This window comes from Python bivittatus, unplaced genomic scaffold, assembly GCF_059951505.1.
Source record: "Python bivittatus isolate LINGU-HERP-01145 unplaced genomic scaffold, Pbiv_v1 ctg000430_np1212, whole genome shotgun sequence".
NCBI lineage: Eukaryota > Metazoa > Chordata > Lepidosauria > Squamata > Pythonidae > Python > Python bivittatus.
The window spans coordinates 6,033,011-6,049,103 of NW_028277071.1; the positions used below are offsets into that span (position 1 = coordinate 6,033,011).

The following is a 16,093-nucleotide window of genomic DNA, read 5'->3' on the forward strand; positions in this document are numbered from 1 at the left end:
TTATTTATGTTAGTTCTCCCCTCTGCAGGCGCTTGCATGTTGCGCAATAATTCTGAGATTGCCTCTCACCTCCCTGGGGTCTTCCCATAGATTCCTTTATTTTCTAATATTTTAACTTGGAAGATGCCCATTGGGGGTATAGAGATGCAGAAGTAATCAGTCTAGAAGAACAAAGCCCAGGCAGAGTCACACCTTTCCTGCTGCAGACTCTGGTTGGTAGATGTTCCCCCCCCCTCCCCCACTGGCTGGTGAGGCAGGATGCTAAAGAAGAAAACCAATAATCTTATCTAGAAGTCTACAAAGATGGACATACTTAGCCATCAGAACATACCATCCAACTGGGACTTGGGAGAGATGCATTGGGTTGGCAAGGGATCTAACACTTTATGCTATCTGACTCAGATGGAAAGCAAGACCAGAGTTTCATAACAGAATCCTCTGACTTGTGGCTAATAGGCTGGGTTTGTCCAACCTGAGAAATCAAACCATGGTTTATACAAACCAATGGTTGCATTTATACAAGCCAAACGAGACACACAACAGCTTAACAGTCAGTGTGGCACCCCTTGAATGCTGCAGAAAATCTCCCCTGTTGGATTTATCTTGTTATTCCCCTATCTAAGAGCATTAACCCCATTAAATCATTACCTTGAATGATGAGACTTGCAAACTGGGCTCAGAGAAGCTTTAATTGTTTTAATGTTTATTTATTAAATCAGTTGATATGGCTGTTCAACTGACATGTGACTCAGCGCAGCATTCACAGATAAAAGCAACACATATTAATAAAAGAAAAGAGAACATACCCAAAGCAACTTCATCTAACTAAACACAATCCAAAAACAATCAAGATGGGCATGAAACCTCCCAACCTAGATCTTGGGGGAAAAGTCTTCCAAAAACAGGTAGGGTTAGGGCCATCTGGATCTCCCAGGGAATGCTGTTCCATAGGACAGGCAAGCAACAGAGAAGGCATGTCTCCTGGGTCCTGCCAGGTGATACTGCTCATATGATAGGACCCAGAGCACACCCACCTGTCAGATCTTATTGGACAGGCTGAAATAAATGGAGACAAGTGGTCCCACTGAACAACCAGGCCCTGCACCATGAAGGGCTTTATAGGTCACAACCAGCAACTTAGAATTGCACCCAGAAGTCTACTGGTAACCTATGCAAATCTTGAAGTATTGGTGCATAAAGGTGCCCATAACTTCTTGCACTGTTGCATTCTGGACCAGCTGTAGCTTCTGAGTAAGTTTCAAGGGCAGTCCTATATAGAATGCATTGCAATAATCCAGACAAGAAGTGACTAAGGCTTGAGTGACCACAAGTAGGGTCTCCCAGTCCAGGAATAGTGCAGTTAACACACAAGCTGAATTTCTGCAAAGATCCCCTGAGCTGCAACTCCTACCTGCTCTTCATACAGGACTTGTAAATCCAGGAGGACCCTCAAATTGCACCCTGGTTTGTCTAGGGTTGTATCAGCCCAAAGAGAATCAAAGATGAAAATTTCCTGGATCTGGGTGGCCCCAAATTATGCAGCCACTTGGTCTTGCAAAGGTTGAGCTTCAGCCTGTTTTCCCTCATCCAGATCCCCATAGCCTCCAGATGCCAGGACAGAACCTCAGTGGCATTGTTTGGACAGTCAGGAGTTGAGAAGTATAACTCCATGCCAATGGATGACCTCACCTAGCATAGATGTGGATGTTAAACAGGAGTGGGGAGAGAATTAAGTCCTAAGGTACACACAGAGCAGGAGCTGAGGGCTGGACCTCTTCCTCCCATCAAGACCAACTGGAACCAACCCTGGAAGAATGAGGAGAACCACTATAACACTGTGCCTCCTACTCCTAAGCTCTTGAACCTTTCCAGGAGGATATTGTGATTGATATCAAAAGTTTAAAGAGGGTCAGGATGGATGCATCACCCCCTTTCCAGTCCTGCCACAGGTCATCTACAAGAGTGATTAATGCTGTTTTGGTACTGTGCCAATGCCTGAAGCCAGCTGAAAGGGACCCTGATAATCTGCCTCTTCTAGAGACCTCTGAAGCTGCAGGCCGTCTACCTTCTCTACAACTTTCTCCAGAAAGGGAATGTTTGAGATGGGTGGGAGATGGGTTGGAAATTATCCAAGATTGTAGAGCCTAGTGATGGTTTCTTGATGAGAGGGTAGACCACTACTTCCTTAAGCAGAGACCAGACTACCCTTTAGACCTACCGCCCATCACACCCCAGGAGGCCTTGACCAGCCGGGAAGGACATGGATCTAATATGCAAGTGCCTGCACTGATAGTTCTGAGAACCTCACCCAGTTTCTGTTCCTTGCTAGACCTTACTTGAGTCAGCTCAACTAATCCTGCCCAGCTGGAGTTCAACTCAGAGCAAATCTGAGTGCCTTTTTTCAACAGATGCCTTGAATAATCCTCACAGCAATCCTAAGCATAGTTTACTGACTAATCTACACTTGGGGTATGCATAATTATACCTTATAAATCACAGTACCTAGATTCAAACAACATACCAACTCAAAATGTGCTAGTCACTGAATGTGCCTTGGTCAGAGCCCACTTATAGTGCTCTGTCCAGTTCTAGGCACTGTGTTTCAAAAAGGTCAATGACAATGAGTTTGGAGGATGGCTACAAAGAAGGTGAGGGGTCCAGAATGAGGAAAAATTAGAGGATCTGAGTATATTTTGTGTACAGAAGAGACAACTGAAGGAAGCTCTTGAAGTAATCTTCAACTCTCTGAATGGTTGTCCCTCAGAAGATGGACTGGATTTATTTTCTACTGCCCCAGAACCATATGTTCTGGTTAGATAATTGAAGAAAATTCCTGATTATATGAATTGTTAGCCAGTGGAACAAGCTACCACATGATGTGGTAAGTTCTCCTTCACTAGAGGTCTTCAAATAAGTTGGATGGTCATCTGTTAAAGATGTTCTAGTGGATCCAGCACTGAGCAGGAGGTTGAACCAGATGAAAGGTTTTCCTGCTCTATGATTCTATGATTTTATGATGCTTCACACGTTGCACTAAGCCAAGATTTAAAAAAAAAAAATGTTGTAGTGAATGGGCAGGCAATTCCTGACACCCACATTCATTGTCACAGCCTCAATGCCTCATGCCAGACAGAGGATCCACATGTACTCATCTCAGACATGGAATCTACAGCATTATGAGGGACAGAGTCATACTGTAGTCAGGGAGATGACTCCTAAGCCTCTCCTTTTCTGCTGGAGAAAAAATGCATTTTTAAAACTAAGGGAGAAGTTGGATACTGGGCCTAAGAAAAGGAGAGATGTAAGATGCTTCTGAGCCTCTGATAAAAGGAAAACCCACAAGAATTAAGCCACAAACTCGGGAAAGCACACAGAAGATTTCAGGCATGAAATCATGTTATGAAATAGGTAACAAGTCTAGGTAGGATTTATGTGTTAAGTTTAATTTATGTTACTGGGTTTATTTAAAGAGTAATAGCTGTCTGCATTTTTGTTCTCTCTACAAACTTAGTAAATTGTGCGTCTTTATGCAACTTAGGAGCCTCTTTACAGCAGAGTTCCTCTAAATGATAGGCAGACCAACATAATCATGTGTCTGCCCACAGCCTTCATTCTGTCATTAATATTTTTTCTATGGCAGATCTTTTAAAGTCATAAACTGTGATTTGAACAACTCTGTATTTTTATCTCCTTTGCCACTTCATTTCTTCTTTTCCTTTTCTTCAAATAAACTTTAATTTTATTTATACCTTGTGAGATTGCTCTCTCTCCCCCCACCCTGCAAAAAAAAGGGTGGGGGATAAACTTTCTAATTACACACCTGAACGCTACAGAGCCAGAAGGTGGCACTATAGAATTTATAACTTTTTTATTACCTTTTTTCCTTTTACTTGCCAGTACAGTAGTTCCTTGGTTAAGAATGCCCGGTTTAAGGATGACCCATAGTTAAGAATGGGGCCTGTTATAGCAAAATTCAAGTTAAATACATAATGATTTGAGTTAAATACACAATGGTTTGAGTTAATTACACAATACTACTTATACAACATTATACAATAATACTGTTCTGGCTTACATACAAATTTGACTTAAGGACAGACCTTGGGAATGGAACTCATTCTTAAACTGGGGACTATCTTTACAGCACATAGGCTGTGGGGACCCTATCTTGCTGACATGCTGGGCTGCGGGGTAGGATGCCAAAAGAAGAAGATAGATGGTAACAACCGTAACTACCAAGCAGCTATACTGTAAAAGGTGGGGCCAGGTCATGTAGACCTAGAAGATTTCTGGGGGAGGAGGCTGAGACCTTCAACCTCTCACTGTATGGGCTCAGTGCTGCTGCTACATGGTGGAAGCTGTAAGATGAGTGAACCCTACATAAGGCAGCCCACAGTCATATTTTTCCTTGGGAAGTGGGGTTCTTGAAAAGACATTCCTGTTTTGTGCCGGATTATCAGGTTGGAGTCTCATCTGAGACAAGAGATATAAAGTGACTTGCAGGCATAAAAGTTATGTTCATGTTTACCTTCTGGCTTTGATGGAATAGCTGGATTACTGTTAGGGGCCAGAGTTCTTGCATATGTTACTAAGGAGTGGGAAGTCATCTTTGCCTACCCAGCAGGTGGAAGATATCTTGGGGGACTTCGGAACAGTGGTACCTGAAGCTGGGGCAACAAGCTCATTCCCTCCAGTGGGGGCCCATGAATTAAGCACAGCAATGGGATCTAGTGACCTACTGAGCTCAGGAAATTAGAAAGCCAAGCCCAGACAGAATTAAAATGAATGGAGCTGGAATTTCAGAGAAAGAAGCAGGAAAATCTTAAAAGAATGGAACAGGATCAAGTGGAAAGATTGGAGCTGGAGAGAGAGAATAAGAAGTTTCTTCATTTAGAAAGGAAGAAGCTAAAGAGTGGAGTGTTTTCTACTGCAACCCATCCAAAACTCCCAGCAGCAGAAAACAGGGAGGACAAGGATTGTGACCAATTCCTGAAGAATTTTGAAAGGACTTGCCACAACTGCAAGTGTGGGACAGGCAGTAGATGCAGCTCCTGAAATCACATTCAACAGGTTCCATGTTGTCAGTTGCCTATGAAATGGCTCATGGTGAAATGGACAATTCTACAGAATTCAAGACATGTTAAGTCCAAGTTAGGACTGATACCTGAAAGGACTATGGCAGAAGGTGTAAGTCAGATATATGCTAAGGGAATAGGTCTAATGGCCTTTGGGAATGACCTTGGGAGGAGGAAGAGCCACAGTCTAGACAACCATTGTGCAAAAAGTATCTCATCCCACAGAAGGAAAAGGGGCATGGGAAGCGTCTTAGAAGGGACCCTCCCTAGTTTTCAGGAAAGTAAAAGTAAAGGGAGAGAGCCAATTTGGTGTAGTGGTTAAGGCACCAGCCTAGAAACTGGGACACCATGAGTTTTAGCCCCACCTTAGGCACGAAGCCAGCTGGGTGACCTTGGGCCAGTCACCCTTGCTCAGCCCTAGGAAGGAGGCAATGGCAAACCACTTCTGAAAAACCTTGCCAAGAAAACTGCAGAGACTTATCCAGGCAGTTGCCAGGAGTCAACAATGACTCGAAGGCACAAACACTCACACAAAAGTAAAGGAGGGGAGAAGTGCTTTCAGACTTGTAATATTCTGTAACCTTGCAATAAAGATAGTGTTAGTATTCATGGTTTGTGCTTCTTGTCTGGATGAAGTCAGGCTTTAATTGATCCATTTGCAGAACAGGTTGGCCACAGGAGATCCTGCTGAGATATGCAGGGACTACTTTTAAATCAAGGGTGATGGAGATGTTATGGGGTACCCTTGATGTGGAATACCTCACTCCAGTCCCCAACCATCACCCAACCTTTGGGGGCCATGATGAAGAAGTTTATCCAAGAAGAGTCCAATAATTGGGGCAAAGTTGCCACAGTTTTTGTTTGCAGATAGGGTTGAACACATTCTCCCCTCAAAAACCTGCTGGAGCTGATTAATTAGCAAGGGGAGGAAAAGGAAAGTCCTCCAAAAATGGCCTTTTTAGAACAATGACATCACACCGAAAGAGAGACTTCATTCCTGGCCCAGCAATAACTGAAAGAGACCCAGTGTGGAGAGTAAGGAAGATGACTTTGATGGAGATAAGGCGAGATCTTCTACCAAAGTGAGGAAGAGAAAAACATCTCTTAAGTCTCAATCAAGTAGAAAATATGCAGAAGCATCTTAGACAGAAACCTCCCTAATTCACATGAGTGTAAGAAAGTGGGGGGGGGGTTGTATAGCATAATACTTGCAAGATTCTGTTCTTACAGAACCTCAATAAAGAGGTTTTGGCCTTCCTGAGATTTCATGGTCTGATCTACCTAGGGGGGTGTACAGTAGCCTTCTTATAATGGGCATAATGGACCTTGAAGGTGGGAAATCAGGGACTGGTCTGTCAGACTGGTGTGCACCAGCAAGATCTGAACAGGTCTGGAGAGGGTTAATGAACAAGCTAGTGCAGCGTTTCTCAACTTTGGCAGCTTGAAGATGTGTGGACTTCAACTCCCAGAATTCCCCAGAAACTCTGAGCTAGTGGTATGATTCACCCTAACTGAATGCCAAGCCTGATTGTGGTTTGGGCCAGGAGGCGAGCCCTTCCTCTCCCATCAAACTTGGTTTGGTCAAGTGTTGGCACACAGCAGCAGGGACTGGCAACACTATTACTCTCCAATTGTAGAAGTAGCCATTATATCTGTATGAAGAGTTTTATTTTAAAGGGTAGAGAAAGAAGGACATTTGGAGCCATGAAATTTACAAATCGTAAGCAATTTCCAAAAATAAACAAATCAAAATTACTCTAGGCAATAATGCATTCGTGCCACTAGGTGGCGCAGTGATCTCCTCAGCTAAACAGAACTTTTATTCTATAGCTCAACGTGGCATATAATGATCATTTGGTGTAGAGAGTTCTTTGAAAAGTTTTTAAGAGAACTGGCTCGTTGGTCTAGGGGTATGATTCTCGCTTAGGGTGCGAGAGGTCCCGGGTTCAAATCCCGGACGAGCCCTTTTTGAAATGGCAAGAAAAATAAAATACTGTAATCCTATCCAAATGTTGAAGTATCCTTACTGAGATAAACACAGCCGTTTTACAGAACTTCTTTTCCTCCATAAGAATCTATATTTCACCTTTTGTATTATAACTAGCCAACTCATAGTCATCCAAAGGAGACATCATGTAACACCACACAATTTTAATTTAACGAAAGACTTAATTATGGATGGCCTCAACATTCAATCAACCTGACCACTGAACTTCATAAACTTGTGATTGTCTCAGTGTTTGGATTTTTTTTTTTTAGATTTTTATCCTGCCTTTTTTTTTCATATAAAGCTCAAGGTGAGAAACATACCAATATTCCTCCTTCTTCCTATTTGCCCTACAACAACAACCCTGTGAGGTGAGTTGGGCTGAGAGATACTAACTGGCCCAAAGTCACCCAGCTGGTTTTTCATGCCTACGGTGGAAGTAGAACTCACAGTCTCCTGGTTTCTAGGTCAACACCTTAACCACTACATCAGACTGGCTCCGTTTATATTGTCTAGATTTCAGGTCACATCCAACCATGCCAGGATAATCCTTGGATCCATAGTGGCCATTAAAAAGTCCAAATATCTCCGAAAAATTCGGGTTATCCACTGCCAAGTATTTTCCTCCCTCTGTCCCTTCTCTTGTTCTTCTGAGGTACTTTTGATCCAGTCTAGTGTATGCTGGATCTTCTGGTTCTTCTTCAACGTATGCTTTCTTTCACATTTAGTGTGATGTTCAATCATCTTCAGGGCTTTGGGTGATACTTCCCTGAGCAAGGCATTAGTACCTTCATCATAGTCCCAAATACAGGCTAAAGCAGGGTCTTCAGCGGCCTCCTTCTGGTGGCCCATACGTGCTTCCCCTCCCCATTTGTGCACTTGTGCATCATCAGAGTTGAGCTGTGTTGCAGTCTCTAACAGCAGCACTGGGCTTTTGCATTTTGACAAAGATACTGGCTCGGTTGGCAAGATACAAGACTGAGGACTGTGGATTCCACCTAAAAGCTCCTGTCAATAGCTTTTCTGCAACTGCCCTTCCTGTAATGCGTTGCAGGCCTCTTCCTCCCTCTGATCAGCTTTGGTTTGCAGATCATTTGTCATTTCCACATTTTATTTATCTTGCTTATTTGAAATATTTTTATCATTCATCTAATTTGTACAGAATTCCTGGAATGGCTTAATCCACACACCCCTTTTTAAAGAAAAATTTCTGCCTTTTTCAGCTCTTCTGATTGAAAAAACAGTTGCTGTTTACAATACTGTAGAGCAACTGAAAACATGAAGGCTAAAACATTTATTTTCCTGTTTTAATATTTCTGTTTTCTTAATCATTGTTACAAATATGTGGTTTATGCCATTAAATGCCATTCCCTTTCTCTCTGACACACGTATTCACTTGTGCTATAAATCGTATTTGTATTCTGCCCTTGAGTTTGGATTGGAGTGATATGTAGACACCTCTGCTGTGGGTGTGCCATGGGGGGGGGAATGGAAGAAGTCCCAGGTAAGGAGCACAGGGCGCCAGAAGGGGGTGGAGGCAGTCCTGGCAGGCCACATGCGAGTTGGCAGAGGAGGGCATCATGGTGCATACGGGGAAAGAGAGTGTGGGGTGCATATGAGCACAAGAAAGCCAGCAAGTAGGGTGCTGGTGGGCGTGTGCATGAGTGCAAATGCAGGGAGGCCCAGGAAGGAGGGCACTGGTGGGTGCATGTGTGTGTGCAAAGCAGGAAAGCCGATGAAAGAGGGTGCAGGGTGCATGCAAGTGCAGAGAGGCCCAGAAAGGAGGGTGCTGGTGGATGCATGCATATGTGTGTGAGTGCAGGAAAGCCGATGAGAGAGGGTGCAGGATGATGCGTGCAAGCACAGGGAGGCCCAGGAAGGAGGGTGCGGTGTGTGTGTGTGTGTGTGTGCGCGTGAGTGCAGGGAGGCCCAGGAAGGAAGGCACTGGTGGGTGCATGTGTGTGTGGGAACACAGGAAAGCCAAGGAAAGAGGCTACAGGGTGCATGTGAGTGCAGAGAGGCCCAGAAAGGAAGGTATTGGTGGGTGTGTGCATGTTTGCGAGCACAGGGAGGCCCGGGAAGGAGGGCACTGGTGGGTGCAGGCGTGTGTGTGAGGGCAGGAAGGCTGAGGAAAGAGCACAGGGAGGCCCAGGAAAGAGGGTGCGGGGTGTGTGTGTGTGCGTGTGTGTGCGTGCGTGAGTGTGTTCAAGTGCAGGGAGGCCCAGGAAGGAGGTGCAGCCTTCTCTGCCGGCTTCCCCACTGACTTGTGGGAAGCTGTCAGGGAGCATTGGAAAGGAGGATCACGTGACCACGGCTGACCACAGCAGCGTGGGGCGGTGGTGAACCAGCAGCCGCATGGCGGTGCTGAAGCGGACGTGATTTCCCCAACTTTCATTCTGTAAGTTAGCCTTTTTGAGGTAGCTCGCTTCAAAAAGTGCTGGCCTGTGAGGCACCGTTCACTCCAGTTGAAGGTTACAATAGTATTGTAAAGAGTTTTAATAGTATATAGCAGGGTTCCTCAACCTCAGCAATTTTAAGATGGATGGACTTCAATTCCCAGAATTCCCCAGCCAGCCATGCTGGCTGGGGAATTCTGGGAGTTGAAGTCCACCCATCTTAAAGTTGCTGAGGTTGAGGAACCCTGCTATATAGCTTTTCTTTTAAAATGTGCAAGTCTGGGGATAGCTTGAAAGGAAGCTGCCTGTTCCACATTCAGCATTTTCCACACTTATTTGGATATTTCCAGCCTATTATAGATCCTCTGAAGGCAGGCATTTTAAAATCCTGCACTTTCACAGACCGTTATCAGTGTAGCATCAAAAAGTATGCCAGTCCTAGCTGTTGCTTAAACACAGCGCCAAAAGGTGAGCATGTGCAGAGTGTTTTCCTACTGAGCCACAGGTCTGAAAAAACTGAAGACTAGAAACATTGAAGGTTCTTGGCCAGCCATCTTTAAAGCAGTGAAAAATTCTCCTTTAGTGTACTTACTCCTCCACTTAAAGAAAAAAAATTGTTCTCAAAATCGATGTGCAGAAATAGTGGCTTTAATTTAAAAACTGCAACACACACACACATTTAATATGCATGTTACCTTTTCAGAAACATTTTTAGATGTTCTAACCATCTCATTATTAAAGTATTATTAAAGCAATTAGGAAACAGAAGCTTTAATACTTTTCACTTCTTCGATAGATGAGTTAGCCTGGGACAAAAGGCTTTTTCTGACAAAAAGGGGGGGGAAAAACCCCTTTTGCTTTCCTTCTTTGTGTGGGAACGCTTATAAGAGGGTGGCAGATCCACTCACCATGCGAAGAAGTCTAAAGCAAATCCCAATGGTCCCTCCAGGTAGAACTACAATTCCCAGCAGCCCCCACGCTGGTTCAGGCTGCTGAGAGAAGAGCTCTCCCAGAACTAGGAGAGGCACCTCTTACCCACCTATGATGCCTTTGTCAATTGGAGTTGAAAGGCATCTTTTTTTATGGTTGCTTCCAATTCTTGGCTTGTTGGGCCCTGATGGCTGGGGATGATGGGTGTTGGAGTCCAACCCCTGGCGAAAACACCAAGTTGGGGGAAGCAGAGCTATTCCTCTTGCAGCTTTTCCTTTTTAGCTTTAATGATGGTGAAGGTGCTTTAATGAAAACATTGGCTTTTTTAACAAAAAGCCAAGCCCAGTCCTGCTTCTGGTCAGCCCACTGGAGCTGTTGCCCCACATAGCAGCGGTCCCTTTGCACATCTGCACATGGAATGAAGGCTTTGCTGTCGCAGCGACGCAGGCCGGCCAAGGGAATTGGTTTGACAGGCCAGCTGTAGCGCACTGGCGTTGGAGCATGGTGGCGTCTGTGCTGCGGTAGCTGCTTTACTCCAGCATCGCTTCACACAGTTATGGTGTGTTTCTGAGCGGAAGTGCAAACAGAGAGGCAGGCAGGTAAGAAAAGGGAGGGAGGGAGGGAGGGAGGGAGGGAGGAAGGAAGGAAGGAAGGAAAAATCTATAGTTATCCTACATTACAAATAAAACCAAATACATTTTTCAGGTGCTTTGGTTCAACAGTTTAAAACTCTGTTTCTCAACCTTGGCAACTTGAAGATGTGTAGACCAACTCCCAGAATTCCCCAGCCAGCCACGCTGGCTAGGGAATTCTGGGAGTTGAAGTCCACACATCTTCAAGTTGCCAAGGTTTCGTTTCGTCTGGTGTCAGAAATGCAGGAACTGGAAAGGAGATAATTATTAATCTAAATTTTAAAAAATTAAAAACTTTAATTTTTAATTTCAAGTTAATTTCAAGTTGCCAAGGTTGAGAAACACTGGTTTAGGAGATTAAAGCCTTAACTCTATAAACAAGTAACCTTGTGTCTGAATCACCCTGAGGGCCAACATTGATGTTTCACTTTTGCACTTAGAAAGTTTTTTTTTTCCATTCTCTCTCTCTCTCAGGGGAGGCTTCCCTTGAGGATGGCCCCAACTTTCCCTGTCCACCAACTGAGCAATTCAATTGCCGCTCAGCCCTGCCATTAGTCCAATTGGAGATGCTCAGGGTGGGCCGAGGAGGATGGTCTCAGAAGTAGGGCTAGCTAGGGAGTTGGCTTGGCACCAAGGCTGCAGCCCAGGTTGTGTAGAAGAGTTGATCTTTCTGCAGGACTTGTCTAGGCCTGCCTGCCCGGGGTCCCCGGGCTCTGTGACGCAGGTAAGGACACACACACACACCTGGAGTCTCTGTTTACATCTCTGCTAGCTGTGCTAAGCAATTGTCAGCTGAATTATTTAACAAGGAAAGAATTCAAGCAAATTCCGTTGATCTCTTTCTGTCCTTAACTGGATTATCTTCTGTATAACTAGATTCCCACATCTTGTTAAGCCATGGTTTGAATAAACCACAGTTGGGTGGGTTCACACCGTGACAGCCTCATGGCTTGACAAATCACCAAGGCTCAGGGCAAGTCACTTCATCGCCCCACGTCTATGGCGCAACTTAGCCCTTCTTTCTCCTTGTTTAACTTTGGCACAGCATATTTATTTATTTATGTTCCAATGCATTTCAAAGCTCATCCTTTCAGCTCTGAAAATGGAACTTATACACATAGTTGACCTCTGTCAAGTAAGAGGTAAATCTTTTCTCACCCACATAGCGTTCACATAATTGGTCGAATGGCCATGATGCTGTAAATTTTAATACTGTACCCACAAAACAATGACGTTAGCCAACCCTCCCCTCCCCAAATTGCAGTGCTGGCCCTGCAGGGTTGTAGCAATAAATATTGAAGGGACGTGATTAAACTGGGCAATTGTAAAAAAAAAAAAACATAAGTAAAGATGTCAAAGCCGAGACAGCAGTGGTCATGACCGGGTTGGCGTTACAAAAAGAACAAAACTTCAAATTGATTTTATTCAGGCCCAGAAGCTTGCCTTCTGTATTCAGATCAGAAAAGCAAGGATAGTTATAATTACAAAGCAGCTTCTGGCCACAATAATGAGTTCTCCAGGGATTCCTGGGAACTTCACTTCTAGGAAAAAGATTGGTCTCTACCAAGTTATTCTTAACACCATTGCTAAGTTACAAAAATTCCCACGGTTCCTGGGGGAGAAAGAAACCATGGCAGCAGATCTTCTGTAATACCAGGCGCACACACAAACAAACTGGTTTTAAAAAAGCATCTGCTACAGTGTGTATATGTTTAAATAATACAATAACTAATAATATGATATTTCATTTACATTCTGCAAAAGGTATTTTATTGTTCCTTGCAGATGCATAAGGGACAGAAATATTTTCGACAAATAAACACATAACAAAACATTTTAAAAATCAATGTGGGTAGATCCTACCCTGTTGCAGCAATCCTTTGAATCTGCATTAAAAAAAAAATCTTAAAATCTGAAGTGAGTTTGCTCGGAAACTTGGTGCCCTACAAATAGTGTGGATTGCAATCACCATAATTCCTTGCCGAAAGCCATGATGGTTACTCGGGATGTTTGCATAATCAGAACTTACTGCAAAAACCATCATGGGTTGGGTTCACACCGCATGCTAAATCGTAAACTGTGATTTATAAATCACAGTGGTTGGATTCACCCATCATGCTATGCCAAAGCCAAAAAATCATTAATCCAGTTAACGTCAGGAATGCTAAATTAGTCAACAGTTCGAAATCAGTTAATAATGCTGGCCAAAATATTCCCTGAAGACAGTTATGATATTCTGTTCCAGATTTCATGGCCTTTAGTAGCTCACCCCACCCCCAAATTTACCAAAAGCCATCCTAGCTAGTGATAATCATAGCTTGTGGCAGAGAGTTCCATCAGCTAATAATGAATTTTATAAATAATTGCTTTATTTTGTTTGTTCCTGATCTCCTACTGGCTAGTTTCAGTGAATGATTGTGCAACATGACAGCATCAGAGAAAATAAATTATTCCTTCTTTTTTTCCCACTTATGTATTCTTATTTTAAAATCTACCCTATTGCCCAGTTTTAATTGTTCTTGATTGTTAGAGACATAGCCGCATAACTGACTGAAAGGGATTGGTCAGATTTGTGTACACACACACACAAGGGCATGTTGGGGTCCTATGGTTGTCAGAATAGATCTCTTTACAAATGCATTTTGTCTTCCATAAGGCCTTTAGAAGCTTTTTTCAGGCAAATAGTGGAAACTTTCATAACTTATTCCACTTATATCTGTCCTCTCTTGGGAATTCAGGGTGGCACACGTGATGATCTCCCCTCATCTTAACTTCACAGCAACAGCCCTGTGAGGTAGGCTGAGAGATGGCAATCACCCCAAAGCATAGATGAACTCAGTGGTGAAGTGGGAATTTGTCCCTTGCATTCACTCCAAATCCTGACCTTGTAGGGCTGAGCTATTAAAAGCCCTAAGCCTGCCACGTGAACCCCAATAATTGTGATTTATACCACAAAGCATCATTGTGCATCACACTAAAGCAAAACATGATTTAGTGTGATGCACAAAGCCAGTTATTCTGTGCACAAAGACTTCTATTTTTTTTTTAAAGAAATAGCTTCCATAGCTTTCACTGTTTTTGTCTGACCAAAACCTATTTGTCTCTGTCTAGACTGATTTTTTTTTTTAATTGTTTCCATCATTGCTTGTAGGCTGCTTGGGTCACCTTTTTGTAATGGAAAGTTTACTACCCATATTTTAAATAAAAAGACAGCCAAGTTTACCAAGCTTTGAGGCACAACCAGCAGTCACTTGGAAAGTGTTTAGAGCTGCAAATACTAGCAGATGGTGACAGTTCTTTACACGGTCTTAAAAGCTTGATTTGCTTTGCGTGTGTTTCTATATGCGTGTGTGTGTGTGTGTGTGTGATTTTGTTTTTTGTTTTTAACAGAAAATGTCTTTTAAAGGATCAAATTGGCACCAGGCAGACTTGGTTCAGATCCATTTCCAGCCAGAGAAAATCACTGGATGACTTTGGGCCAGTTATTCTCCCTCAGCCCAGTCTATCTTGCAGGGTTGCTGTTGTGGGGAAAAGGGGAAAAACAGGAGGAGGGAGCTCAAAAAGGAAAGGCAGGATATAAATTTAACCAGAAACACATACACAAATAAAAAGACTAGTGTACCTTCCTCTCCCTCTACAGTTTGTTTGTTCTGTTAATATTTGAATATCTTGCTGGGTTTGACTATTGAATCTATCCCTCTTCCATGCCCCAGATGTATAAACTAGCAGAAAATGTAGGAGAATGCAGGAAAAAATAAATAAAAATAAACAGGCATGTTGGTTGAAAGTCAAACCCTGTTGGATGAGTCTTATGAGATATGTGATTCCCAGCAGATTTTTTTTTTTTTTTAGTTCTCTATAAAGTGAGAAAATATGATCAGGTATTGTCCCTGTGTAAATTTTAAATTGGGTTGTCAGCTAATTTGACATTGTGCTGTTTACAACAGCCTGCCATTAAGGATTCATCAGCACAGAGGATTATCCTACAGTATTTTTAAAAATTGGGTATAAGTTTATATTTAAATGCAACACAAGGACTTTTTCCTTCCCCACAACAACCTTGTAAGGTAGGCTAGCCTGAGAGTAACTGGCCCAGTGCCCCAGTGAGCTGCTGTTGTTAAGGTGTCCAGAATTGGGTCTCCACACTACACCCCACTGGCCGTCAGAGGCACAGGAGTCAGGAAGAAAAGTTGGCAACCTGAATTCCAGTGGCCTTAGAAATTCATCTCCCTTTGCAATGTGATTAAGATTCTTGCTTGTTCCGTCTCACATGTCATTAACGCTTGGCTAGATGGGCTGCCCCTGGTGACCTGCAACCTGTGATTGTGGTTCAGCAAGTGATTTTGCACACCTACACTCACATCCCTTCTCGCTCCTCCTCAAAATATCCCCAGTGCAGCAAAGTTTCCTGCTAAACTTTGCAAGATTTAATGAGGTCTCCAGGTAGACATTGAAACACCTGTTCAGAGGAGGAGGAGGAGGAGGAGTAATGAGTGGGGAGGTGATATTCCCTGAGGTTGGGAAGGTGGGAAAAGATGATGCTCTTAATTGGAAGGCCAATTATCGTCCCCAGTGCCCTCCAGGGGTGTAATTAAAACCAAGTCCCATCTTGTGTCCATGAGGAATTGGTAGAGTTGGCAAAGAAGCTGGTAGCATTATGAACTACACAGCTGAATCCCTTCTGAGTGTATTCCTCTAGTGTGGAGCAAGATTTCAGCAGCAGCAAAAGAATTAGGATGCAGCTAATGTTGGTTATAGAAAAGGGGCTCTATCTAGAATCAGGGCCATCGGTCAGTAAGATCAGTATTGTCCGCTTGGATTGGATGTAGGCCTAGTTCTAGTACATGGCACACTTGTGGCGGTGCCCTGGTCAAGCCCGCTACCACCATTCTCCCATGCTGCTTTAGAAAAAATGATCCAGGTCCAGGATCCATCTTTGAAATTTCCCACAAAGCTCAAGAGTGATGCTATATCAGAGGCATGCTGGGAAATACTCATGGCTCTGGTCCCAACTTTTCAAGGAGGCATCTGCCCTGCTATCTAGAACTGTGTTTCTGTATGCCAAAGCTGTGC

At 43.5% G+C, this 16,093-nt stretch overlaps 1 non-coding gene and 1 pseudogene across 1 annotated transcript; one reads left to right on the top strand and one right to left on the bottom strand.

The window, feature by feature from the left end:
* Positions 1 to 6,968: 6,968 nt before the first annotated feature.
* Positions 6,969 to 7,040, top strand: TRNAP-AGG (transfer RNA proline (anticodon AGG)). Its single transcript has one exon. It is a non-coding gene; the product is annotated as a tRNA-Pro (tRNA).
* A 226-nt stretch (positions 7,041 to 7,266) lies between these two features.
* LOC112543369 (hsc70-interacting protein-like) lies at positions 7,267 to 8,172 on the bottom strand (annotated as a pseudogene).
* Positions 8,173 to 16,093: the final 7,921 nt, after the last annotated feature.